General features: G+C 44.1%; 1 pseudogene; it reads left to right on the top strand.

Moving 5' to 3' along the window:
• Window positions 1-15,487: 15,487 nt before the first annotated feature.
• On the top strand, window positions 15,488-16,162 carry LOC104682891 (annotated as a pseudogene).
• Window positions 16,163-25,499: the final 9,337 nt, after the last annotated feature.

Below are 25,499 nucleotides of genomic sequence, written 5' to 3'. Positions count from 1 at the left end.
CAGCACTTTGGGAGGCTGAGGCATGTGGATCAACTGAGGTCAGGAGTTCAAGATCAGCCTGCCCAACATGGTGAAACCCCGTTTCTACTAAAAATACAAAAATTAGTTGGGTGTGGTGGTGAGCACCTATAATCCCAGCTACTCAGGAGACTGAGGCAGGAGAATCATTTGAACCTGGAAGGAGGAGGTTCAGTGAGCGGAGATCATGCCATTGCACTTCAGCCTGGATACCAAGGGTGAAACTCCATCTCAAAAAAAAAATTAATTAATTAATTAAAAACTAAATTAAAAAAAATAAATTTTGGTTATGACTTTCCAGAAATGTTTTCTCCAAGTGTATGCATGTATTCCAAAAATGGAATCAGGCTGTAAATACAATATGTAATCTCTATTTTTCACTTGATATATTGTGATGTTTTTTAAGTCTTTAGATTTAACTCCTATAAATTACTTTATAATTATAAATATGTGAATACTTTTTTTTTGAGATGCAGTCTCGCTCTGTTGCCTAGGCTGGAGTGCAGTGGCACGATCTCGGCTCACTGCAAGCTCTGCCTCCCGGGTTCACACCATTCTTCTGCCTCACTTTCCTGAGTAACTGGGACTACAGGTGCCCACCACCAAGCCCAGCTAATTTTTTGTGTTTTTAGTAGAGATGGGGTTTCACCATGTTAGCCAGGATGGTCTCGATCTCCTGACCTTATGATCCACCTGCCTCGGCCTCCCAAAGTGCTGGGATTACAGGCATGAGCCACCGCGCCCGGCCATGAATACCTTTTAATAATGATGCACTGCCGGAAAACTGCAGTGGGTAAGAAAAGTCAGTCAGTATGGTATTTGTCATTGCTATTATTGTACTGTCCTGAGGCTGCCGTCATGAAGTGTGGATCCATAAAATAGGTGGAGACTCATCTGGGAGTCATTAGTAGCTGACTCAAGAGGAACCAACAATGTTTACTCTCTGAATAGGTGTTTCTACATTTGAGAGGTGATTCAACTTATATTTTTAATCTTGTTCGAGTGAGTAAGGATTGTGAACTTGGAGCACTGGTAGAGTGCTTTTCCTCGTTGCTAGTAAAATAGGAAATGGAGGGACTCAATGCAGAACTCCCTTCCCAAGGTTAACTTTCCTCCTTCGGAGGGAACTGCTGCCTCCCAGAGGATAAATGCACAGGTGAAGGTCTTAATGCGAAGCCCGTGGCCACTGAGAGAATGTGTTTCCCTTCTTAACGAATGCATTTCCCTCCTTTCTTTTTCTTGTTCTTACAGGGTTTCTGTGTAATTTCAGTTTACCCAAGAGTTTTCTAATTTCTTTTGTTATCTGCTGTGATTTTTTTTTTTTTTTTTTTCCTGAAAGCCCACATGTATCCAGGAGGACCTGTGACTCCAAAAGGGACTCCACCCTTTCTGAAGCCTTCAGTAGTAAAAGCTTTCTATTCCTGGAGAATTGCTGTGGATATGTCACACATAACAGAGGCAGGAGCCTCCTTCAAGAGAGGCCTTTGACTTATATATAGGATAACTCACCCATGGAAAAATGAGAAAGTCAAGTCCAGTAAAGTACCTAAATTCGAGGGGGCTTTTACAATTGGTTTCAAAAGACTACTAAGACGTTATACATATCTAAGAAAATAAGAGAAATAGTCGTAAAGATTATCAAGAAGAGGCCGGGCATGGTGGCTCATCCCTGTAATCCCAGCGCTTCGGGAGGCTGAGGCAGGTGGATCACCTGAGGTCAGGAGTTTGAGACCAGGCTGGCCAACATGGTGAAACCCCATCTCTAATAAAATACAATAAATAAATAAATAAGCAGTTGTGGTGGCGGGCAGCTCTAATCCCAGCTACTTGGGAAGCTGAGGCAGGAGAACTGCTTGAACCTGGGAGGCGGAGGCTGCAGTGAGCCAAGATAGCGTCATTGCACTGCAGCCTGGGTGACGGAGGGAGACTCTGTCTCAAAAAAAAACAAAAACAAAAACAAAACAAGATTATCAAGAAGAGTGAGTCATTAGCCAGGCGCGGTGGCTCACGACTCTAGTCCCAACACTTTGGGAGGCTGAGGCAGGCGGATCACTTGAGGTCAGGAGTTCAAGACCAGACTGGCCAACATGACGAAACCCCGTCTCTACTAAAAAGCACAAAAACTAGCCAGGCATGGTAGTGCACGTCTATCATCCCAGCTACTCAGGAGGCTGAGGCAGGAGGAGAATCGCTTGAACCTGGTAGGGGGAGTTTGCAGTGAGCCAAGATTGCACCACTGCACCCTAGCCTGGGCGGCAGAGCAAGACCCCATCTCAAAAAAAAAAAAAAAAAAAAAGTGAATAATAAAACCTGTAAGGAAAAGGTAAATGCTCTTCTGTCACCCTGTCTATAGGTGTCCAACAGTAAAATTACACTCTATGCCTTATGGAAATGGATCCAGTACATGCTGGTCTTCAGAAGATGAAAACTTTAAAAAACTTTTTTTAGGCTGGGCGCTATGGCTCACGCCTGTTAATCCCAGCACCTTGGGAGGCTGAGGCAGGCAGATAACTTAAGGTTAGGAGTTCAAGACCAGCCTGGCCAATATGGTGAAACCCCATCTCTACCAAAAATGCAAAAATTAGCCAGGTGTGGTGGCGGGCACCAGTAGTCCCCGCTACTAGGAAGGCTGAGGCAAGAGAATCTCTTGAACCCAGGAGGCGGAGATTATAGTGAGCCAAGAGCGCACCATTGCACTCCAGCCTGGGCGTCACCAAGAGACTCTGTCTCAAATAAATAAATAAATAAAAAGTAAAAAAATAAAAAACTTTTTTTAAATGTATATTTTTTTCTTTTTAAAATAATCTAAAGATTACTTTAGAACCTGTGGTGGAAAAGCAAACAAAAATTTTGACTAGGAAAACATTATTTCCAAGAGGAAAAACTTAAGTTCAGATGAGAGTAAAAACTATATCTGACCAAAATAATATTTAAAAGATATAAATTGAGGCCGAGCGCGGTGGCTCAAGCCTGTAATCCCAGCACTTTGGGAGGCCGAGACGGGCGGATCACGAGGTCAGGAGATCGAGACCATCCTGGCTAACACGGTGAAACCCCGTCTCTACTAAAAAATACAAAAAACTAGCCAGGTGAGGTGGCAGGCGCCTGTAGTCCCAGCTACTCGGGAAGCTGAGGCAGAAGAATGGCGTGAACCCGGGAGGCAGAGGTTGCCGTGAGCTGAGATCCGGCCACTGCACTCTAGCCTGGGCGACAGAGCGAGACTCCGTCTCCAAAAAAAAAAAAAAAAAAGATATAAATTGGTCGGGTGCGGTGGCTCACACCTGTAATCCCAGCACTTTGAGTGGCCGAGGCAGGTGGATCACCTGAGGTCAGGAGTTAGAGACCAGCCTGACCACAGCCTCGGCCTCCCAGGTTCAAGTAATCCTCCCTCCTCAGCTCCCCCAGTAGCTTCTCTTAATGTTAACACCTTACAGGATCAGAGTACAATGATCAAAACTAAGATATTAACATTGGTGCAATGCTATTAACAAAACTACAGATTTTATTCTGGTTCCCAGTGAGCTTTTATTCATTTTATTTTATTATTATTATGAGTGAGACAGTGTCTTGCTTTGTTACCCAGGCTGGAGTGCAATGGCGCCATCTCGGCTCACTGCAACCTCCACCACCCAGGTTCAAGGGATTCTCCCTCCTCAGCCTCCTGAGTAGCTGGGACTACAGGTGTGTGCCACCATGCCCAGCTAATTTTTGTAATTTTAGTAGAGACAGGGTTTCACCATGTTGGCTAGGCTGGTCTCGAATTGCTGACCTCAAGTGATCCGCCCACCTCGTTCTCCCAAAATGTTGGAATTACAGGCATAAGCCACAGTGCCCAGCCTATTTTTATTTTTATTTTTGAGACAGACTTTCTCTGTGTCACCCAGGCTGGCTGAAGTGCTGCGATCTTGGCACACTCCAACCTCTGCCTCCTGGGTTCAAGTGATTTTCGTGCCTCAGCCTCCAGAGTCGCTGGGATTACAGGTGTGCACCACCACACACAGTTAATTTCCTGTGAGCTTTTAAGTTATGTTTTAAAACCTACTTGGCCAGGTGCAGTGGCTCATGCCTGTAATCCCAGCCCTGTGGGAGGCCGAGGCAGGCAGATCACCTGAGGTTGGGAGTTGTACAGCAGTGATTTTGTATTTAAATTTTAACTTTCTGTCACAAATAGTTTTGCAAATGTTTAAAATACTAGATGATATTGTGAAGATTTTTAAATTTTCATATATGTAAACAATAAAACATACAATTTATATTGGAAAAAGTGGCACACTATAAAATTAGGAGTTTGGCTTAAAGGGTCCCTTAGATTATCACCCGAGAAAGACTTTTATCTGTTTTGTCACTTGATCACAAGGTGGGTTTTTTCTTTTTCTTTTTTTGTTTTCAGAGACAAGATCTCAGTCTGCGGCCCAGGCTGGATTACAGTGGTGTGACAATAGCTCACTACAGTCCCAAACTTGATCTTCCTACTTCAGCCTCCCAAGCAACTGGGACTACAGGCAAGTGCCACTGTGTCCGGCTAATGTTTTTTTTTTTTTTTTTTTTTTTTTTTTTTGTAGAAACAGAGTCTCACTCTGTTGTACAGGCTGGTCTTGAACTCCTGGCCTCAAGTGATCCTACCACCTTGGTCTCCCAAAGCGTTGAGATTAAAGGCGTGAGCTGCTGTGCCCGGCCAATCACAGGTTTTGAAAGTAAGAAAATATAATTATCCACTTAATTATAAAGATTCCATTCCTAAGTCTCTCATCAAAAACAGTGGTTCTCAAAGTGTAGTCCTCAGATCAGCAGCACCAGCATTACCTGGGAACTTGTTAGAAACACAAATTCCCAGCAACCTATGTTTTAACAGAATTGGGTGATTCTGAAGGTGAAAATTTAAGAATTTCTGATTTAAAGAGTTGTCTTTATGACAAAAGGGAGGTGAGAGGGAGGAAGAAGAGACTAAAAGAGAAAAAAAATTCCAATGGGACATTCAACCTGACTGTTAACAGGAAGGTCTGTTTCACACTTTGTTTTTAAGAATTTAGATTGTACTGGCGGGGCGTGGTGGCTCACGCCTGTAATCCCAGCATTTTGGGAGGCCGAGGCCGGCAGATCACGAGGTCAGGAGTTCGAGACCAGTCTGACCAACATGGTGAAACACCGTCTCTACTAAAAATACAAAAACTAGCTGGGCGTGGTGGCACGCACCTATAGTCCCAGCTACTCAGGAAGCTGAGGCAGAAGAATCACTTGAACCCAAGAGACGAAGGTTGCAGTAAGCCTTGATCACACCACTGCACTCCAGCCTGGGCGCCAGAGTGAGACTCCATCTCAAAAAAAAAAAAAAAAAAATTCCAACGGGACATTCAAGCTGACTGTTAACAGGAAGGTCTTGTTTCAGACTTTGTTTTTAATAACTTAGATTGTACCGGCTGGCCGCAGTGACTCAGGCCTGTAATCCCAGCACTTTGAAGACAGTGTAATTTGTACGTTATGTAAGTGGTTACAGATAAATGCACTTTGGTAACTGAAATTTGCACTGTGTTGTGGGAGGACTGGTCATGTCTACCTGAAATTTTTGCATATTGGAACCATGCAAAGAGAGGATTGCCTACATTGATTTCTTTTTTTTTTTTTTTTTTTTGAGACGGAGTCTCGCTCTGTCTCCCCGGTTGGAGTGCAGCTGGAGACAGGTGGATCACAAGGTCAGGAGTTCGAGACCATCCTGGCCAACATGGTGAAACTCCATCTCTACTGAAAATACAAAAATTAGCTAGGCGTGGTGGCATGTGCCTATAGTCCCAACTACTTGGGAGACTGAGACAGGAGAACTGCTTGAACCCAGGAGGCGGAGGTTGCAGTGAGCCAAGATCGCACCACGGCACTCCAGCCTGGGCAACAGAGTGAGACTTTGTCTCAGAAAATTTTAAAAAATGAAAACAAAATTTAGATTGTACTTTGTTTCTCGTAAGTACAGACTCACCTTTGTGACACAGCAAGGTTTAGACTATGGTCACCTTTGACCTGAGTGAACTGTTTCCAAAAACTACAAAACAATTTACATACACCTAATATATTGATAGCCTCTTCTGCCAGAAACCAATTTGATCATTTTCTTGTCAAGAAATCAATGTAGGCAGGTCGGGCGCAGTGGCTCATGCCTGTAATCCTAGCACTTTGGGAGGCCGAGGCGGGCGGATCACAAGGTCAGGAGATCAAGACTATCCTAACACGGTGAAACCCTGTCTCTACTAAAAATACAAAAAATTAGCCGGGCATGGTGGCAGGTGCCTGTAGTCCCAGCTACTCGGGAGGCTGAGGCAGGAGAATGGCGTCAACCTGGGAAGGTGGAGCTTGCAGTGAGCCGAGATCCAGCCACTGCAGTCCAGCCTGGGCGACAGAGTGAGACTACGTCTCACCAAAAAAAAAAAAGAAAGAAAGAAAGAAAAAAGAAATCAATGTAGCAATCCTCTCTTTGCATGGTTCCAATACGCAAAAATTTCACGTAGATAAGACCAGTCCTCCCACAACACAGTGCAAATTGCAGTTACCAAAGTACATTTATCTGTAACCACTTACATAAAGTACAAATTTCACTGTCTTCAAATAACAGATATGTGTTGTGAGCAGTTACCAGTCACATCAATTCTTTCAAAGTGTATTGATGAGTCACTGTGCATTTGTTATTTGGTTCATCCACAGTCTAGCAGAGTATGTAGTTGCTTCTTTGTCTCCAAGTGATAAATCCACATGACAGTTTGCAAAAATAGGTCATCAAAAAAGGGAGGAGCTAGGTAGTGGCTAGCACCTGTAATCCCAGCTACTGGGGAGGCTGAGGTGGGAGGATCACTTGGGCCCGAGTTAGAGAGCAGCCTGGGCAATACAGTGAAACCCTGACTGCAAAAAAAAAAAATCTTATTAAAAAAAAATTTTTAATTTAAAAAGAGGGTACTGCTCATTAGCCAGGAATGGTGGTGTGCACCTGTAATCCCAGCTACTCAGGAGGCTGAGGCAGGAGAATCACTTGAACCGGGGAGGCAGAGGTTGCAGTAAGCCAAGATTGCCACCACTGCACTCCAGCCTGGATGACAGAGTGAGACTCTGTCTTAAAAAAAAAAAAAAAAAAAAAAGGAGGGAATTGCTCAATGAAGATGAAAGTGAAGCAAAGAAAGAAAAAGTGATATTGTTAGAAGTGGAATTGGATGTGAGTAGAAGATACCCCACTTGGGAAATGTTGATCCTGCTGTCATTCTTGAGATAAGATATGAAGCCAGAGGAATTTTGTGAAGGGGAATTTATTGACATAAATGTGGAACATGATTGTGAAAAAAAGGATAAAGATGTCCCAGATAAAGTGATGTCTGCAGAAAAACTTCACATTAAAGAGATCCCTCAGATTTCACAGCATTGAAAACACAAAAGATAAAACCTTACAAGCAAAAATAAGTTGTCAAATTATACTACCCGGAGAGCCGGGACCTAGATCAATAGGCTTTCAGGGAATTAGGGGTTGACAAATTGTATATTACATTGGGAATGTGTTAGTTCAGAAATTGTTGTGTCTTATATGCATTACCTTTATCCTCTAAAGTTTTATTTCCTCTTGGTTGACATTCTTAATAAGTAATTGATCTTATAATAATATTTAAATCATTGTCTTTTTTCTAAAACATAGAAATACTTATGAATTTTCTTAATTAAGCCAGAAAAGGATTTTTGATGCTTCTCTCACATTTATGTTGGTTAAAAAGAAGGAAAGGGAGGAGAAAGGAGAGAGAAAGCGGAAGACTCTCGCTTCCATTTTTTTTCTTTTTCCTTCTCTTGAGACAGGGTCTCATTCTGGAGCCTTGACCTCTCCTGGGCTCAAGCGATCCTCCCATCTTAGCCTCCTGAGTAGCTGGGGCTACAGACATGTGCCACTACACCTGGCTAATTTTTGTATTTTTGTAGAGACGAAGTCTCTGCTATGTTGCCCAGGCTGGTCTCAAACTCTTGACCTTAAGTAATCTGGTCACCTGGGTATCCCAAAATGTGGGGATTACAGGCTTAAGTCATCATACTTGGGCTCAATTTTTTTTTTTTTTTTAAACAGAGTTTCACTCTTGTTGCCCAGGTTGGAGTGCAATGGCACAATTTCAGCTCACTGCAACATTTGCCTCCCGGGTTCAAGCGATTCTCCTGCCTCAGCCTCCTGAGTAGCTGGGATTACAGGCATGCGCCACCACGACCGGCTAATTTTGTATTTTTAGTAGAGATGGGGTATCTCCATGTTGGTCAGGCTGGTCTCAAACTCCCAACCTCAGGTGATCTGCCCGCCTTGGTCTTCCAAAGCGCTAGGAATACAGGTGTGAGCCACCGTGCCTGGCCCACATTTTCTTTTTTGTATAGTATATAATTATTATTTTAAGGATTCAATTCTTCTATGTCTTAGTCTTTTTTTATTTTTATTATTATTATTATTTTTAACAGAGATGGGTTTTTGCTGTATTGCTCAGACTGATCTCTAACTCCTGAGCTCAAGAAATCGTGCCTCAGCCTCCCAAAGTGCTGGGATTACAGGCATGAGCCACTGTGCCCAGTGCATTTTAGTCATTTTAAATGTGCTCATTTCATGTTCTCTTTTAGATAATCTTTCCGTAATCCGCAATTCACGACCATGAACCTGGCTGTTTGTTGTTGGAACTGACTCACAGGCATGGTGAGCAGTTTCCATGGATGTCTGGAGCATAAGTTCATCGGTAGCAGGGCTTGCTTTTTCCTGAGAGAATTCATTGTGAGAAAGAGTCCTGGCACGTCTGTTCTGTTGACTTCTGCCGAGAGTCTTGGAACGTCACTGGGCTTGTACATATTTCTATAAGTTCTTATATTAGAGTTTGGGGTACCACATAGGTAAAAAAATTCAAACTCTAAATCCCTATGAGAAACTAAACTCTGAGATGTTAACAGTGAGGGAACGTGGGTGAAACAAATAAGGAGAAACTCTGTACTACCTGTAGCTTTTCTGCAAACTTACAGTTATTCCAAAATAAAAAGTATTTTTAGGCCAGGCACAGTGGCTCATGCCTGTAATCCCAGCACTTCAGGAGGCCGAGGAGGGTGAATCACTTGAGATCGGGAGTTTGAGACCAGTCTGGCCACCATGGCGAAACCCCGTCTCTACTAAAAATACAAAAATTAGCCAGGTGTGGTGGCACGTGCCTGTAATCCCAGCTACTCGGGAGGCTGAGGCAGGAGAATTGCTTGAACCTGGGAGGCAAAGGTTGCAGGGAGCTGAGATTGTGCCACTGCACTTCAGCTTGGACGACAAAGTGAGACTCTGTCTCATATATGTATGCATATGTATACACACACACACACACATATATATATATATATTTTTTAATGAAGCCCCTAGATTACTAAAGCCAATTCAACCCTTAGGTAGTTTGGAAGGAAAATAAATCTCCCCAAAATCAAAGTCAAGCTGGGAACTGCGTAGGGCAAACCTGCCTCCCATTCTATTCCTAAATAAGATAGCTACAAAGAGTTTAAAAAGCTACATACCTCCCTCACAATCTGCCCACCAGGAAATTCCCTGTGGACAAAGTACAGGCTGAACTCAAAGTCATCGCTCTGCTCACATGAGACAAATGCGTATCTGATTGCCTCCTTTGCCCTGCTGTTTCACCAAGCCAGACTAAGACTAAGTGACTATTCTGGCAAATTGTGCCTTCAGTGAAAGGCTAATCAGAAACTCAAAAGAAAACATTTGTCTCTTGTCTACCTATGACCTGAAAACCTCCTCCCTGCTTCGAGTTGTCCCACCTTTCTGGACTGAACCAATGTACATCTTACAATGTACATCTGACATGTCTCATGCCTCCCTAAAGTGTATAAAGCCAAACTGTGCCCCAACCACCTTGGGGGAACCTGTTGTCAGGATGTCCTGAGGCTGTGTCACAGGTGCATCCTTAACCTTGACAAAGTAAAGTTTCTAAATTGAATGAGACCTGTCTCAGATACCTTTTGGCTTACAGTAGTCAGAGTCAGCTTATATCCTTGTTGGTCTTCACTTTCCTCCTCATTTGATATATCTGCAGATAGTCCTTTTGCCTTGCATGCTCAGCTATGAATTTAAAATAATTTGTGTTCACCAGGTTCAGTGGCTCACATCTGTAATCCCAGTGACGCAGGAGGCTGAGACAGGAGGATTGCTTGAGATCAGGAATTCAAGACCAGTCTAGGCAATATAGCAAGATCCCCATTTCTTAAAAAATTAGCCAGGCGTGGTGGCACACGCCTGTAGTCCCAGCTGCTCAGGAGACTAAGGTGAGACTATAGCTTGAGCTCAGGAGTTTGAGGCTGCGGTGAGCTATGATGGCACCACTGCACTCCAACATGGGCAACAGGCCAAGACTCTGCCTCTGAAAAAGAAAAATTGTGTCATAATTTATTTAGTATTTGTGAAAGTTATCAGGTCATATTAATTCACTACACATAGCCTTAATTCCACATTTTCTCTTTAACCGGCACTAATCAAGCTTTCATCCCTACCACTGGATTTGTTCTAGTCAACATTACCAATAGCATCCATCTTGCAAATCCAGTGGTCATTTCTTAGTAGTCATATTAATATTCCATCAGCATTTAAACCTTTGAGAAATCCCTCCTTGAAACTCCATATTCTCTTGGTTTGTCACACTCTTCTTTTTCCTACCTCTCCTCAGTCTTCTTTGTGGACTCGTACTCCTTTGCTGACCTTTAAATGCTGAATATGGCCGGGCGCGTTGGCTCACGCCTGTAATCCCTGCACTTTGGGAGGCCAAGATGGGCGGATCACCTGAGGTCAGGAGTTCGAGACCAGCCTGGCCAACAAGGTGAAACCCAGTCTCTACTAAAAATACAAAAATTAGCCGGGCATGGTCGCAGGCACCTGTAATCCCAGCTACTCAAGAGGCTGAGGCAAGAGAATCGCTTGAACCCGGGAGGCGGAGGTTGCAGTGAGCCAAGACCTTGCCATCGCACTCCAGCCTAGGCAACAAGAGTGAAACTGCATCTCAAAAAAATTAAATAAATAAAAATAAATGTTGAGTATTTCTGGACTCAGTCCTCTATCCAGTCTCATAATTCTATGCTCATTCTCTATGTGACCCCATCCAGTCCAGTGATTTTCAATGCCATATATATGTCAATGACTCCCACACTGAGATCTTCCAACCTGATTTCTCACTCCCAATCCCTGTTGCAGGCTTACATATACAACTTTATATAACTGCCCACTCAACATCCCTTTTTGAATGTCAGACTTAATATGACCCAAACAAAATTCTCAGTTTGGTGTCAACAATAGCAGCAAACAGAAGAGAGAAGTAAATCACTATGGCATAGCAAAAACCTCTTCGTGGGATAGTAGGTAGGCTTTTGAGTGCACACATGGCCCTCCCCAAGTCTAACAATATGACACAGAAAAAAAACATAGTTCTCTACATGATCACCAAATGTCAGGTGCACCTTCATGAGGGCCCTCAATCCAGAGGTATTTTTATTCACTATTTTTGGAGAATAAACCTCTAGCCAGAGTGGAGGAGGAAAAGTTGCCTAATTACCTGGGGCAGGGGGAGAAATTCCTGAAGTTCCACTGCATTTTCAACAGATTCTCAACCAGCGTCTGTGTTTTACTCTCACGTCCCCATGTCCAAAGGCACCTGGTGCCACCAGTTCCTGGTCTTTGGGTCTTTCCGCAGCTTAGATGAAGTTGCTTATCAGCTTTCCTCACTTCCCTTTTAGGACTAAGCTTTTTCCCATCTGCTAATTTCATCATCGTTTTCCTATTTGCTTTCCAATTTAAGCAGCTTTGTGGGCTGTTGTCTCTTTTCCAATTTTCTTTAGTGTTTAAGTCTTTTTTTTTTTTTTTTTTTTTTTGAGACAGGGTTTTTCTCTGTCACCCAGGCAGGAATGCAGTGGCATGATCTTGACTGACAGCAGCCTCCACCTCCCCAGACTCAGGTGATCTTCCCACCTGCAATACCACACCCAACTCATTTTTTGTTTTTTTGTTTTTTTTTTTTTTGTAGAGGCGGGGTTTCGTCATGTTACCTAGGCTAGTTTCAAACTCCTGGGCTCAAGGCGTCCACCTGCATCAGCCACCCAAAGTGCTGGGATTACAGATGTGAGCCACCATGCCCGGCCTTTAAGTCCTTTTTAATAACACTTTTCACTGTACTTTAGTGAGCTTTCAGGAGACAGTAGAAGCTAAATAGCAATCTTCCGATTTTAACCAAAATTCAAGACTGTAATCCATAGAGATGAAATCCCGTTTGAAGAGGAAGGGCAAGAAGGAGCGAAGGTAGGGCCACGGGAGCCCCTGGGAGCCTCAAAATCCACCTAGATCCACACACTATTCAGAGTTCCCCGGAAGCCCTGAAACCTCAATTCTCACTAATTAGCCCAAGGGTTGCCCTGAGGAACTCACATTTCGGTTTACTCAAGCACAGCACTTAAGCAACTATCTTGAGATAAATCCTTTAATATCCATACAATCCAACCCTTTCCAGGCCTTTTACTTATAAGAACCAAGGGGACTGCAAAGAAAGCAGCCAAAGTGGGAAAATAGGTGCCCCGAAGGCATATTTAGTAATTATGCCTCAGGTGTACCCTGTTGAACATCCATTCCTAATGATTCCTCACTGTCTACAAACACAGCTGAGAGATCAGATAGATTGAGTACCTCTATTTTATCAGACTGACTTAGATCTGATTAATCTAAATTCCCATATACTTATAGAAATGCATGCCCTGACTCTGCTTTTGAAACCTGGAACATCACCAGGTTCTCTCTTTTTTTTTTAAACAGGGTTTCACTCTGTTGCCCAAGCTGGAGTGCAATGCTGCAATCTCGGTTCACTGCAACCTCCAACTCCTGGATTCAAGCAATGTTTATACCTCAGCCTCCAGAGTAGCTAGGATTACAGGCACCTGTCACCACACCTGGCTAACTTTTTTGTATTTTCAGTGGAGCCGGGGTTTCGCTATGTTGGCCAGGCTGGTCTTGAACTCCGGCCTCCAGTGATCCATCTGCTTTGGACTCCCAGAGTGCTGGGATTACAGGCGTGAGCCACCGTGCCTGGCCTACTCAGTTCACTTTATTTTTTTATTTTTTAAGATGGGGTTCCACTCTTGTTGCCCAGGCTGCAGTGCAATGGCGCGATCTCAGCTCACCGCAACCTCCGCCTTCCGGATTCAAGTGATTCTCCTGCCTCAGTTTCCTGAGTAGCTGGGATTACAGGCATGTGTCACCATGCCTGGCTCATTTTTTGTATTTTTGGTAGAGACAGTGTTTCTCCATGTGGTCAGGCTGGTCTTGAACTCCTGACCTCAGGTAATCCGCCCGCCTCAGCCTCCCAAAGTGCTGGGATTATAGGCGTGAGCCACCGTGCCAGGCCATACTTAGTTCACTTTCAATAGATTTTCCTTTCAATATCTACTTCAGTGAGTCTAATAGATTCAACTGTTGAAGGCAGGAAAATCATGAAGTTCCCATTGAAGAACTCCAAAGGATCTTTTGCCTTTTACTTATTCTGGAATGAGGGAGTTCAGACAGGCAGCATCTCCTTTGCTTTCTGCAGGGAGTTTGCCAACTGAGTTTATCACAGCAGCAGCCTTATTCAAAAACCAAGTTTTGAGCTGTGTTCATATTAGAAGCACCCTGGGCCAGGCAGCTTGAGACCCGGAGTTTGAGACCAGCCTGGATAACGTGGCAAAACCCTGTCTCTACACAAAATACCTGTGGTAAATTAGCTGGGTGTGGTAGTACGTGCCTGTAGTCCCAGCTACTGGGGGGCAGGGGTGCTGAGGCAGGAGGATGGCTTGAGCCCAGGAGGTTGAGGCTACAGTGAGCCACGATCATGCCACTACACTCCAACCTGGGCCACAGAGTGAGACCCTGTCTTCAAAAAAGAAAAAAGAAAGAAAAAAAAAAAAGGCCGGACATGGTGGCATGTGCTTGTAATCCCAACTACTTGGGAGGCTGACGTGGGAGGATCACTTGAGCCCGGAGGGCAGAGGGAACAGCTCAGGAAAAGTTTCGGTATTTCTTATTATATATAATGAGAGACAGAGCCTTGTGTTAGAAAACAAACAAACAAACCTTTTTTTTTCTCTAATGTCTCGCTACAACAATCAACACAGGAAACTTCTGTCACCAGACATGTGGAGATGTCCCCCCACACACCAAGCAGAGGACACCAGCTGAGTGTCTTCCAGTTTAATTCTGACGTTATCTTCCTGGATAGCCTCAGAAACCACAGGTTAAGGGCTCAGTCCCGCAAGTCTGCCCTGCCCCTTCTCACCATTCACAAGTCCATGCCTCAGGAACTTCTGACCAACAGGCTTCAGGTTGGGGTTCCCACAAACTCCTCTTTGGGTTTGATTAATTTGCTAAAGTGGCTCACACAACTCAAGGAAACATTTAAGTTTACTGGTTTATTATAAGGATTTTTAAAAAATATGAATAAACAGATGAAGAGATATTGATACATACCTACATACCTACCTACATACTGAGAGGTCTGGAAGGGTCCTGAGCACAGGAACTTCTGTGCCCGAGGAGTTGGTTGAAATAGTTCTTTTTATTTTTTTTGAGATGGAGTTTCGCTCTTGTTGCCCAGACTGGAGTGCAATGGCATGATTTCAGCTCACTGCAACCTCTGCCTCCCAGGTTCAGGCGATTCTCCTGCCTCAGCCTCCTGAGTAGATGGGATTACAGGTACCCGCCACCATGCCTAGCTAATTTTGTATTTTTAGTAGAGATGGGGTTTCTCCATGCTGGTCTCGAACCCCCACCTCAGGTGATACACCCGCCTCGGCCTCGAAAAGTGTTGGGATTAAGGGCACGAGCCACCGCGCCTGGCTGTTCAACGAGTTCTTATTCACCTTCCTGTCAGTCTCCGTGTGTTCAGGTCTCCAGAACTCCCTAAACCGTGTCCTCTTGGGCCTTTCATGGAGACTTCTTGGATAGGCATGACTGAAGCATGGACAGCCATGTTGAAATGTGATTGGACAAAAAGGGAATGATCTAAACCCAGCAAGTCCTGTCTGTTCAGATTCTTCTTGGCTCTTCAGTGCGGCATTCTTACCTCCAGGTTATGAGGCAGAACTTCCTCTGGAATGGAGACTTTTATGACTCACATTTAGAGTCCTGCATCTGGCAAGTGAAAGAAGGGCGAGAGAAGGTCAAAGAGAGAGAGTCTGTTTACTGTGACATGGGCTATGGGAGTTATAAGTCACAAACCATGGATGAAAACGCATATATTGGCCAGGTGCTGTGGCTCACAACTGTAATCCTATAGCACTTTGGGAGGCTGAGGTGGGAGGATCACTCGAGCTCAGGAGTTCTAGAACAGCCTGGGTAACATAGTGAGACCTCATCTCTAAAATTAAATAAATAAGTAAATAAAACACACACACACACACACACACTAGTATCACAAGTTCCTGGGAAAGCAAAATGGATGGGTGTGTGTCTAACCTTATGGTCTGCAACCTGGCCTGCAGAGGAAGCTGGAAGAGTTGAAGGAGAGTATTCTGGTCTATTAATTCCTGGCTAGTAGAACTGATCAGAACAGCAGAACCGCATTGCACAGGGCATGCTCAGCCAGACAGGCAGAAATTGTTGAATTTTTGTTGCAACTTGGAGTGCCAGTGAATGATAAAGACGATGCAGGTTGGTCTCCTCTTCATACTGTGGCTTCCGCTGGGCAGGATGAGATTGTAAAAGCCCTTCTGGGAAAATGTGCTCAAGTAAATGCTGTCAGTCAAAATGGCTGTACTCCCCTACATTATACAGCTTCGAAAAACAGGCATGAGATTGCTGCCATGTTACTAGAGGGCGGGGCTGATTCAGCTGCTGAGGATCATTGTGAGGCTACAGCAATGCCCCGTGCAGCAGCCAAGGGTAACTTGAAGATGATTCCTATCCTTCTGCACTACAGAACATCCACGAACACCCAGACACTGAGGGTAACACTCCTCTACACTTAGCCTGTGATGAGGAGAGAGTGGAAGAAGCAAAACTGCTGGTGTCCCAAGGAGCGAGTATTTACATTGAGAAGAAGAAAAGACACCCCTGCAAGCGGCCAAAGGTGGCCTGGGTTTAATACTCAAGAGAATGGTGGAAGGTTAAACAGCTTGGATTTATTCTTACCTTTTTTTTTTTTTTTTGAGACAGTGTCTTGCTCTGTCACCCAGGCTAGAGTGCAGTGGCACAATCTCGGCTCACTGCAACCTCCACCTCCTGGGTTCAAGCAATTCTCCTGCCTCAGCCTCCTGAGTAGCTGGGATTACAGGCATGTGCTACCATGCCCGGCTAATTTTTTGTATTTTTAGTAGAGACAGGGTTTCACCGTGTTAGTTAGGATGGTCTTGATCTCCTGACCTTGTGATCCGCCCGCCTCGGCCTCCCAAAGTGCTGGGATTACAGTCATGAGCCACCGTGCCCGGCCCTATTCTTACTTTGTATGTTGTGGTGTTGTTCCCAGTGTCCTGGAAACTAATGTACTTGTGCACAAGACATCATCTATGAACGATAAAGTTTTCTCACCTTCAAAGTCGTATAAACATGTTGACCGTTGTTCCTGCTGAGTTACTTGTTCTAAGCTTACAGCTTGCTTTCCAGGCATCCAGTAACTGTTGAGATTGCTCTACTGCTGTCATATATTCTTGTATATTGAATTCTGGTTAATTTTGAGTAACTAATTCCGTGGCTGTTGTGAGTTTTCAGCACCCTCCCATGTACCTTATATCCCTTTTTGAAACAGAACAGCTCCAATAGAAAGAAGCCAGCTGTTCTGCCAGATGTTTCTATGTGGATTCTCTAATGTGCCTCCATACAGTTAAAACATCGTAACTTGTTTTTCACGCTTACTCAGGCCTGTGCCAACATTTCTGGGTTTGTTTTTTTGTTTTTGTTTTTGTTTTTTTTGAGATGGAGTTTCACTTTTGTTGCCCAGGCTAGAGTGCAATGGCACGATCTCAGCTCATTGCAACCTCTGCCTCCTGGGTTCAAGCAATTCTCCTGTCTCAGCCTCCCAAGTAGCTGAGATTACAGGCACCCACCACCATGCCCGGCTAATTTTTGTATTTTAAATAGAGATGGGGTTTCATCATATTGGTCAGGCTGGTCTCGAACTCCTGACCTCAGGTGATCCGCCCGCCTCGGCCTCCCAAAGTGCTGGGATTACAGGCGTGAGCCACCGCGCCCGGCCATTGTTTTGTTTTTTGAGACGGAGTCTCGCTCTGTCACCCAGGCAGGAGTGCAGTGACGTGATCTCGGCTCACTGCAACCCTTCCTCCTGGGTTCAAACAATTCTCTTGCCTCAGCCTACTAAGTAGCTGGAATTATAGGCGCGTGCCACCACGCCTGGCTAGTTTTTGCATTTTTAGTAGAGACAGTTTTTCACCACGTTGGTCAGGCCGGTCTTGAACTCCTGACCTCATGATCTGCCAGCCTCTGCCTCCCAAAGTGCTGGGATTACAGATGTGAGCCACTGTGCCCGGCCACATTTCTGTTTTGTTCAGCCATGAGATTTAATTTATTTCTGTGATAGGAGGAACATTTCTTTTTTTTGAGATGGAGTTTCACTCTTGTCACCCAGGCTGGAGTGCAATGGTGTGATCTCTGCCTCCCAGGTTCAAGTGATTCTCCTGCCTCAGTCTCCCAGGTAGCTGGGACTACAGGCATGTGCCACCATGCATGGCTAATTTTTTTTTTGATTTTTAGTAGAGACGGGGTTTCACCATGTTGGCCAGGCTGGTCTTGAACTCCTGACTTCAGGTGATCCACCTGCCTTGGTTTCCCAAAATGCTGGGATTACAGGCATGAGACACTGTGCCCAGATGAACATTTACACATTTTAGTGGACCAAATTTTAAGTTGGAGGGTGTGCTCTAAAATAATAAACAACAATAGCCCATGTACCCATGTATTTTTTTGATGAGCTATTTACTCTGAAATAAAATGTATGACTTTTTTAAAAAGGAAGTTTTAAAATACCTATATTGAGTAATCTTGTATTGAAAAGAATGTTAAGCTTGTTAAAATGATATGTAACAAAAATGTATTTTGATTTGTATTTTGGAAACTAAAAAATAAAATGTTGAAAGAAAAAAAATCCCAAGCCTGATAAATTATAATGAAGTTTTTCTTCACCAATCTGTTTCCTTTAATCCTGATCTCACCAGACTGTACATATTCCTCACCCCTTCTTTTTATTTATTTTATTTTATTTATATATCGTTTTGTTTATGTATTTATTTTTTGAGACAGGAACTCACTCTGTCACCCAGGCTGGAGTGCAGTGGAGGATAACAAAGTAATGGTGAATACTTTGAAAATTTGAAGTACTTGACATAATAGCTTTCTTACAACGCATATTAAGTGATATTGTAACTTATAGTTTCTTTCATTTAGATCAAGGCCAAGCCCAAAATTTTAAAGGAAAATAAAATGAAAGGGCACTACCCCCGACTCTTTTCTCTCTTTAGGGAAGACTCAAAGATCTTCTAGGAGATAGTATCAGAAAGTACCAGCGACTTATACATCACTTCAAGTGTTTCAATGGGGACAGACAGGAAAGTGGCATAGTGGTGGTTCTAGGAGATATTTTTTCCCCCAAATCCTAGTAGCATAATCAAAAATAATCTTCACCAGCAACAACTGAAAATACTTATGTGGCTAGTCACAGACTTCAGCAGTCCAACTATTTAGAAATTTACATTGAAAACAAGATCTAGCTGGGTGAGATGGCTCACACCTGTAATCCCAGCACTTTGGGAGGCCAAGGCAGGCAGATCACCTGAGGTCGGAAGTTTGAGACCAGCCCGGCTAACATGGGGAAACCCCGTCTCTACTAAAAATACAAAAAATTAGCCGGGCATGGTGGTGGGTGCCTGTAATCTCAGCTACTTGGGAGGCTGAGGCAGGAGAATTGCTTGAACCTGGGAGGTGGAGGTTGCAGTGAGCTAAGATCGCGCCATTGCACTCCAGCCTGGGAGACAGAGCTAGGCTCTGTCTCAAAAAAAAAAAAAAAAAATTTACATTTGCCTCTGCCATGATTTGCCTAATGACTACAGATTCCAGTGGGCTACAATCTGTCAGTACCAGCATATCCCAAACAGTCAGAAGATTTCAGATGGAGCATTTATTCTGATACTTACCTGATTATTTTAATCAGCATTGAAAAAAGATAACAAATTAAACCTGTAATTTCACTGAAGCTAAGTAAATGCAAATTGTTACCTATAGTTACAATACTTTGTTAAGAAAAATTAGCCATCCCAGCACTTTGGGAGGCTGAGGTGGGAGGACTGCTTGAGGCCAGGAGTTTGAGACCAGCCTGGGTAAGAGAGTAAGACCTCATCTCTTTAAAAAAAAAAAAAAAAAAGGCCGGGCGCGGTGGCTCAAGCCTGTAATCCCAGCACTTTGGGAGGCCGAGACGGGCGGATCACGAGGTCAGGAGATCCAGACCATCCTGGCTAACATGGTGAAACCCCGTCTCTACTAAAAAATACAAAAAACTAGCCGGGCGAGGTGGCGGGCACCTGTAGTCCCAGCTACTCGGGAGGCTGAGGCAGGAGAATGGCGTGAACCCGGGAGGCGGAGCTTGCAGTGAGCCGAGATTGCGCCACTGCACTCCAGTCTGGGCGACAGAGCGAGACTCCGCCTCAAAAAAAAAAAAAAAAAAAAAGGAAAGAAAAAAAGAAAACTTAAGTAAATATGTCAAAGACTACTCAGGTATAGCAAAAATTATGAAGCCTGAATAACTGAAGAATGACTGGATTTATACCAAAAAAATAAGGTCTGTAAACTGCTGCTTTGCTTCTGAGTTGGCTGCACCTCAGCCTTAGACGCAGGGACTACATTTAAGGGGCACCCTTACCAACCCATGATATAGGTTCAGCTTTGAATTTGGGCAAACACCATACAAAGTCTACAGATAGTGTCAGCAGAAGTAACAAACAAAACAACTCATGAGGGAGTAAACAGGGCGAACTCTTCTGTCACCCTGAGCTTGATTCCTTATTATAGTAGGAGGCACAGGTCGCAGTGAGTGGAGATGGCGCCACTGAACTCCAGCCGGGGCGACAGAGCAAGACCCTGTCTCAAAAAAAAAAAAAAAAACACACAGGCTGGGCGCGGTGGCTCACACCTGTAATCCCAGCACTTTGGGGGTCTGAGGTAGGTGGATTGCTTGAGGTCAGGAGTTCGAGACCAGCCTGGCCAACAATGGTAAAACCCCCATCTCTACTAAAAGTACAAAAATTAGGCAGGCATGGTGGCTTGTGCCTCCCTGCTACTTGCAGGGCTGAGGCAGGAGTATCACTCGAGCCCAGAAAGCAGAGGTTGCAGTGAACCGAGATGGTGCCAGTGCATTCCAGCCTGTGTAACAGAGTGAGACTCTGTCTCTAAAAAAAAAAAAAAAAAAAAAAAAAAAAAAAGAGAGAGAGATCTTGAGATGGAAAGATTGTCCTGGATTATTCAAATTGGCCCAGTGGACTTACAAAGTCCTTGTAAGAGGGAGGCAGGATATTGGGAGGCCGAGGCAGGCGGATCGTGAGGTCAGGAGATTGAGACCACCCTGGCTAACACGGAGAAACCCTGTCTCTACTAAAAATACAAAAAATTAGCCGGGCATGGTGGTGGGTGCCTGCTAGTCCTGGCTACTTAGGAGGCTGAGTCAGGAGAATGGCATGAACCAGGAGGTGGAGCTTGCAGTGAGCTGAGATGGCATCACTGTACTCCAACCTGGGTGACAGAGTAAGACTCCGTCTCGAAAAAAAAAAAAAAAGAAGGAAGCAGGAAGGTCAGAGTCAAAGGTGTAACAATGATGATAGCAGAGGTGAGAGTGATGTGGCTATGAGCCAAGAAATGTAGGCAGCCTCTGGACAATGAAAAAGGCCTGCCCTGGAGTCTCCAGAAGGAACACATCTCTGCCTACTGCTTGATTTTAGCTGTGAGACTCATTTCAGATTTTGGGGTTTTTTAAACTAAATATTCAGACTTCAAGGAGACCGTTTCAGATTTTTAATATCCAGAGCTGTAAGATACTAAATTTGCGGCCGGTTGCAGTGGCTCACGTTTGTAATCCCAGCCCTTTGGGAGGCCGAGGCGGGTGGATCACCTGAGGTCAGGAGTTCGAGACCAACATGGTGAAACCCCATCTCTACTAAAAAAACAAAAATTAGCCGGCCGTGATGTCTGTAGCGCCTGTAATCCCAGCTATTTGGGAGGCTGAGGCAGAAGAATCGCTTGAACCCGGGAGGCAGAGGTTGCAGTGAGCCGAGATCATGCCACTGCACTCCGCCTAGGTGACAGAGTGAAACTCCATCTCAAAAAAAAAAAAAAGATACTAAATTTGTGTTGTTTTTAAGTCACTAAGTTAGCAGTTTTAGTTACAGCAGCAACAGAAAACTAATACAAGCACCAAGGCACTGGGCTTTATATTGTGAGAGATACAAAGATTAATAAAACATAATCTACCCTCTCAAGGTAGATACAATTTAGAAGAGACGAAACACATTACTAAATAAGCTAGAACATGATGAATATCATAAAAGCAGCAGAAAGAATGGCTATGGGAGTCCAAAGGAAAGAAATCACTGTTTCTAGGGTTATTCATAGTGGAGGAGTAGGTTTTTGAGCTGATCTTAAAAGGATAATGTAAATTTTCTTTTTCTTTTTGGAGACATGATATCGCTCTGTCACCCAAGCTGGAGTGCAGTGGCGTGATCTCAGCTCACTGCAGCCTCCACCTCCTGGGTTCAAGTTATCCACCCAGATCTCGGCTCACTGCAGCTTCCACCTCCTGAGCTCAAGCTATCCACTCACCTCAGCCTCCTGAGTAGTTTGGACTACAAGTGTGAGCCACTGCACCCAGGCAGGATAAGTAATTTTTTTTTTTTTAATGGAGTCTCTGTCGCCCAGGCTGGGGCGCAGTGGCACCATCTCAGCTCACTGCAACCTCCGCCTCCCGGGTTCAAGTGATTCTCCTGCCTCAGCCTCCTGAGTAGCTGGGACTACAGGCACGTGCCACCACACCCAGCTAATTTTTTGTGTTTTTAGTAGAGACGGGGTTTCACCATGTTGGCCAGGATGGTCTCGATCTCTTAACCTGTGATCCACCCGCCTCGGCCTCCCAAAGTGCTGGGATTATAGGCGTGAGCCACCGCGCCCGGTCAATAAGTAAATGTTAAGAGACAAACAAAAAAAAGGTGGAGAAAGTGGCGCACTTTTACAAATTAAATCTCAATATAAGGCATTTTTAAATAAACCTATTATTAGTCATTGATAAAGGAAATACTCCTATAATAAAAAATAATCATGCCGTAATATGTCTTTTGTTCTAAGGAAGACACAATTAGATTTGCTTGAACCTAAATAATGACAGCATTGTAATTACAGTTTTAAAAATTATAAATGTCACTGGGTCCGGTGGCTTTTGCCTGTAATCCCAGCACTTTGGGAGGCGGAGGTGAGAGGATTACTTGAGGCCAAGAGTTCAAGACCAGCCTGGGTGACATAGCAAGGCCTTATCTCTATAAAAATAAAAATAAAAAAATCACCGGGCATGGTGGCACCTGCCTGCAGTCCCAGCTACTTGGGAAGCTGCGGTGGAAGGATGGTTTGAGCTCAGGAGTTTGAGGTAGCAGTGAGCTATGATTGAGCCACTGTACTTCAGCCCGGTAATGGAGGCTGACTCTGTCTAAAAATACATATATATATATATATATGGTTGTAATATATGCTCATGGTACTAAAAAAATACAAACAGAACAGTAGTGTGTCAAGCAAAAGGTAAGTTTTCTGGCCAGGTGCGGTGGCTCACGTCTATAATCTTAGCACTTTGGGAGGCCAAGTGGGGGCGGATCACCTGAGGTCAGGAGTTCAAGGCCAGCCTGGCCAACATGGTGAAACCCCATCTCTACTAAAAATACAAAAATTAGCCAGGCATGGTGGTGCACACCTGTAATCCCAGCTACTTAGGAGGGTGAGGCAGAAGAATAGCTGGAACCTGGGAGGCAGAGTTTGCAGTGAGCCGAGAGCCTGCCAATGCACTCCAACCTGAGTGACAGAGCAAGTCTGTCTCAAAAAAAAGTATGTTTTTCCTGTCTGCTTCCCATTTGTGCTCCCTATTAGAGGAAATCACTGTTTCCTTCTAGAAACGTTTGATTGAAATAATTACGTATAATATATGTTTCTTTGCATAAACCTACACATGTACCCATCCATTTTTGTTTTAAATATAGAGATAGGGTCTTACTATGTTGCCCAGGCTGGTCTCAAACTCCTGGACTGAAGCAATCCTCCCACCTCGGCCTCCCAAAATGCTGGGATTACAGGCGTGAGCCACTATGCCCTGCTTACCATCCATTTTTTTAATTATTACTATTTTTGAGACAGAGTCTAGCTCTGTTGCCCAGGCTGGACTGCAGTGACACAATCTTGGCTCACTGCATGCTCCGCCTCCCAGGTTCAAGCGATTCTCCTACCTCAGCCTCCTGAGTAGCTGGGATTACAAGTATGTACCATCATACAGGTGTCTGGCTCATTTTTGTATTTTTAGTAGAGACAGGTTTTCGCCATGTTGGCCAGGCTGGGCTTGAACTCCTGAGCTCAGGTGATCCGCGTGCCTCATCCTCCCAAAGTGCTGGGATTACAGGCATGAGCCACTGCACCTGGCCTACCCCTCCATTTTTTCACACAAACAGGATCTTGCAAAATATAAGGATCTTTGAGCATTTACAATACGTAAACATCTTTGTATATTGGTACACAGAGATCTAGTGACTTCATTGTTACTGTTGTTTTTCATTAATGTCATTTTGTTGCAGGAAGGGGTTCCCAATCCAGACCCCAAGAGACGGTTCTTGGATCTCACACAAGAAAGAATTCAGGATGAGTTCGCAGTGCAAAGTAGAAGCAACCTCATTAAGAAAGTAAAGTAGTGAAAGTACAGCTATTCCATAGACAGAGTATGACGTTCCCGAAAGTAAGAGGAGAAACGCATCCACCCTAGGTACAATACTTGTATATATAGAATAAAAAAAGATCATGGGAAGATGTGCTGTGCTCAAGGGTTTGTGATAAAGGATTCATTTTCTTAATTACTTTATTTTGTAAGAATCGATATTATTATCTTTAAAGCAAAATTAGGAATGCCTTTGTTCTCAAGATATTGGGATATTAGGACACTCCCACGTCTGGGTCTGTTCAGTAAACATTATCAATTTATTCCTTTAGTAAACATCTAGAGGCTAGGAATACCTTTCTGGTAAAGCAGCCCAGCAAGTTCCAGCCTCATTTTCCTAGCCCTCACTTAAGATGGAGTCTATTTAGAACGCCTCTGGCAATTCTATTGTACCAGGATTCACTCTAGGAGGCCATTTTACATTTAATAATCATTCTCTCTCTTTATTTTTTTGGAGACATTCTCACTCTGTCACCCAGGCTGGAGTGCAGTGGCACAATCCCAGCTCACTGCAGCCTCAGACTCCTGGATTCAAGCAATTCTCCCACCTCAGTTTCTCAAGAGGCTGGGACTATAGGCATGCACTACTACACTCAGATAATTTTTTTTTTAATTTTTATTAACTTTTATTATTATTATTATTATTATTGAGATGGAGTCTTGCTCTATCACACAGGCTGGAGTGCAGTGGTGTGATCTCGGCTCCCTGCAAACTCCCCCTCCTGGGTTCAAGTGACTTTCCTGCCTCAGCCTCCCGAGTGGCTGGGACTACAGGTGCACATCACCATGCCCAGCTAATTTTTATATTTTTAGTAGAGACCAGGTTTCAACACGTTGGTCAGGCTGGCCTCAAACTCCTGACCTCAGGTGATCCACCTGCCTCAGCCTCCCAAAGTGTTGGGATTACAGGCGTGAGCCACCGGGCCCGGCCCACGTTGCCCTTTAATAGCCACAGTTCATCTCTCTCCTGCCCCCATTCTCTCCTTAAGCCCTAACAACCACTACTGTTTTCTATTTCTATAATTTTGTCTTTTCAAAAATGTTATATCATGTAGGAGGTAACTATTGATTTATTTATTTAGAGACAGAGTCTCACTCTATCATCCAGGCTGGAATGCAGTGGCATGATCTTGGCTCACTGCAACCTCCACCTCCTGGGTTCAAGCAATTCTCTTGCCTCAGCCTCCAGAGTAGCTGGGATTACAGTCATGTGCCACCATGCCCGGCTAATTTTTGTATTTTTAGTAGAAATGGGGTTTCCCCATGTTGGCCAGGCTGGTCTCGATCTCTTGACCTCAAGTGATCAACCTGCCTAGGCCTCCCAAAGTGCTGGGATTACAGGCATGAGATACCGTGCCCGGCCAGGAGGTAACTTTAAGCATTGACTTAAAATTCAGCATAATTCTGGAGATTCATGCAAGTTGTGATATGTGATAATAAATAGACCCTTTCTTTTTATTACTGAGTAGTATTCCACAGTATGAATATATCACA

Source organism: Rhinopithecus roxellana, chromosome 1 (genome assembly GCF_007565055.1).
Source record: "Rhinopithecus roxellana isolate Shanxi Qingling chromosome 1, ASM756505v1, whole genome shotgun sequence".
Classification (NCBI taxonomy): domain Eukaryota; kingdom Metazoa; phylum Chordata; class Mammalia; order Primates; family Cercopithecidae; genus Rhinopithecus; species Rhinopithecus roxellana.
The sequence above is the reverse complement of the archived record's forward strand: the minus strand, read 5'-3'. Positions and strand labels throughout refer to the sequence as shown.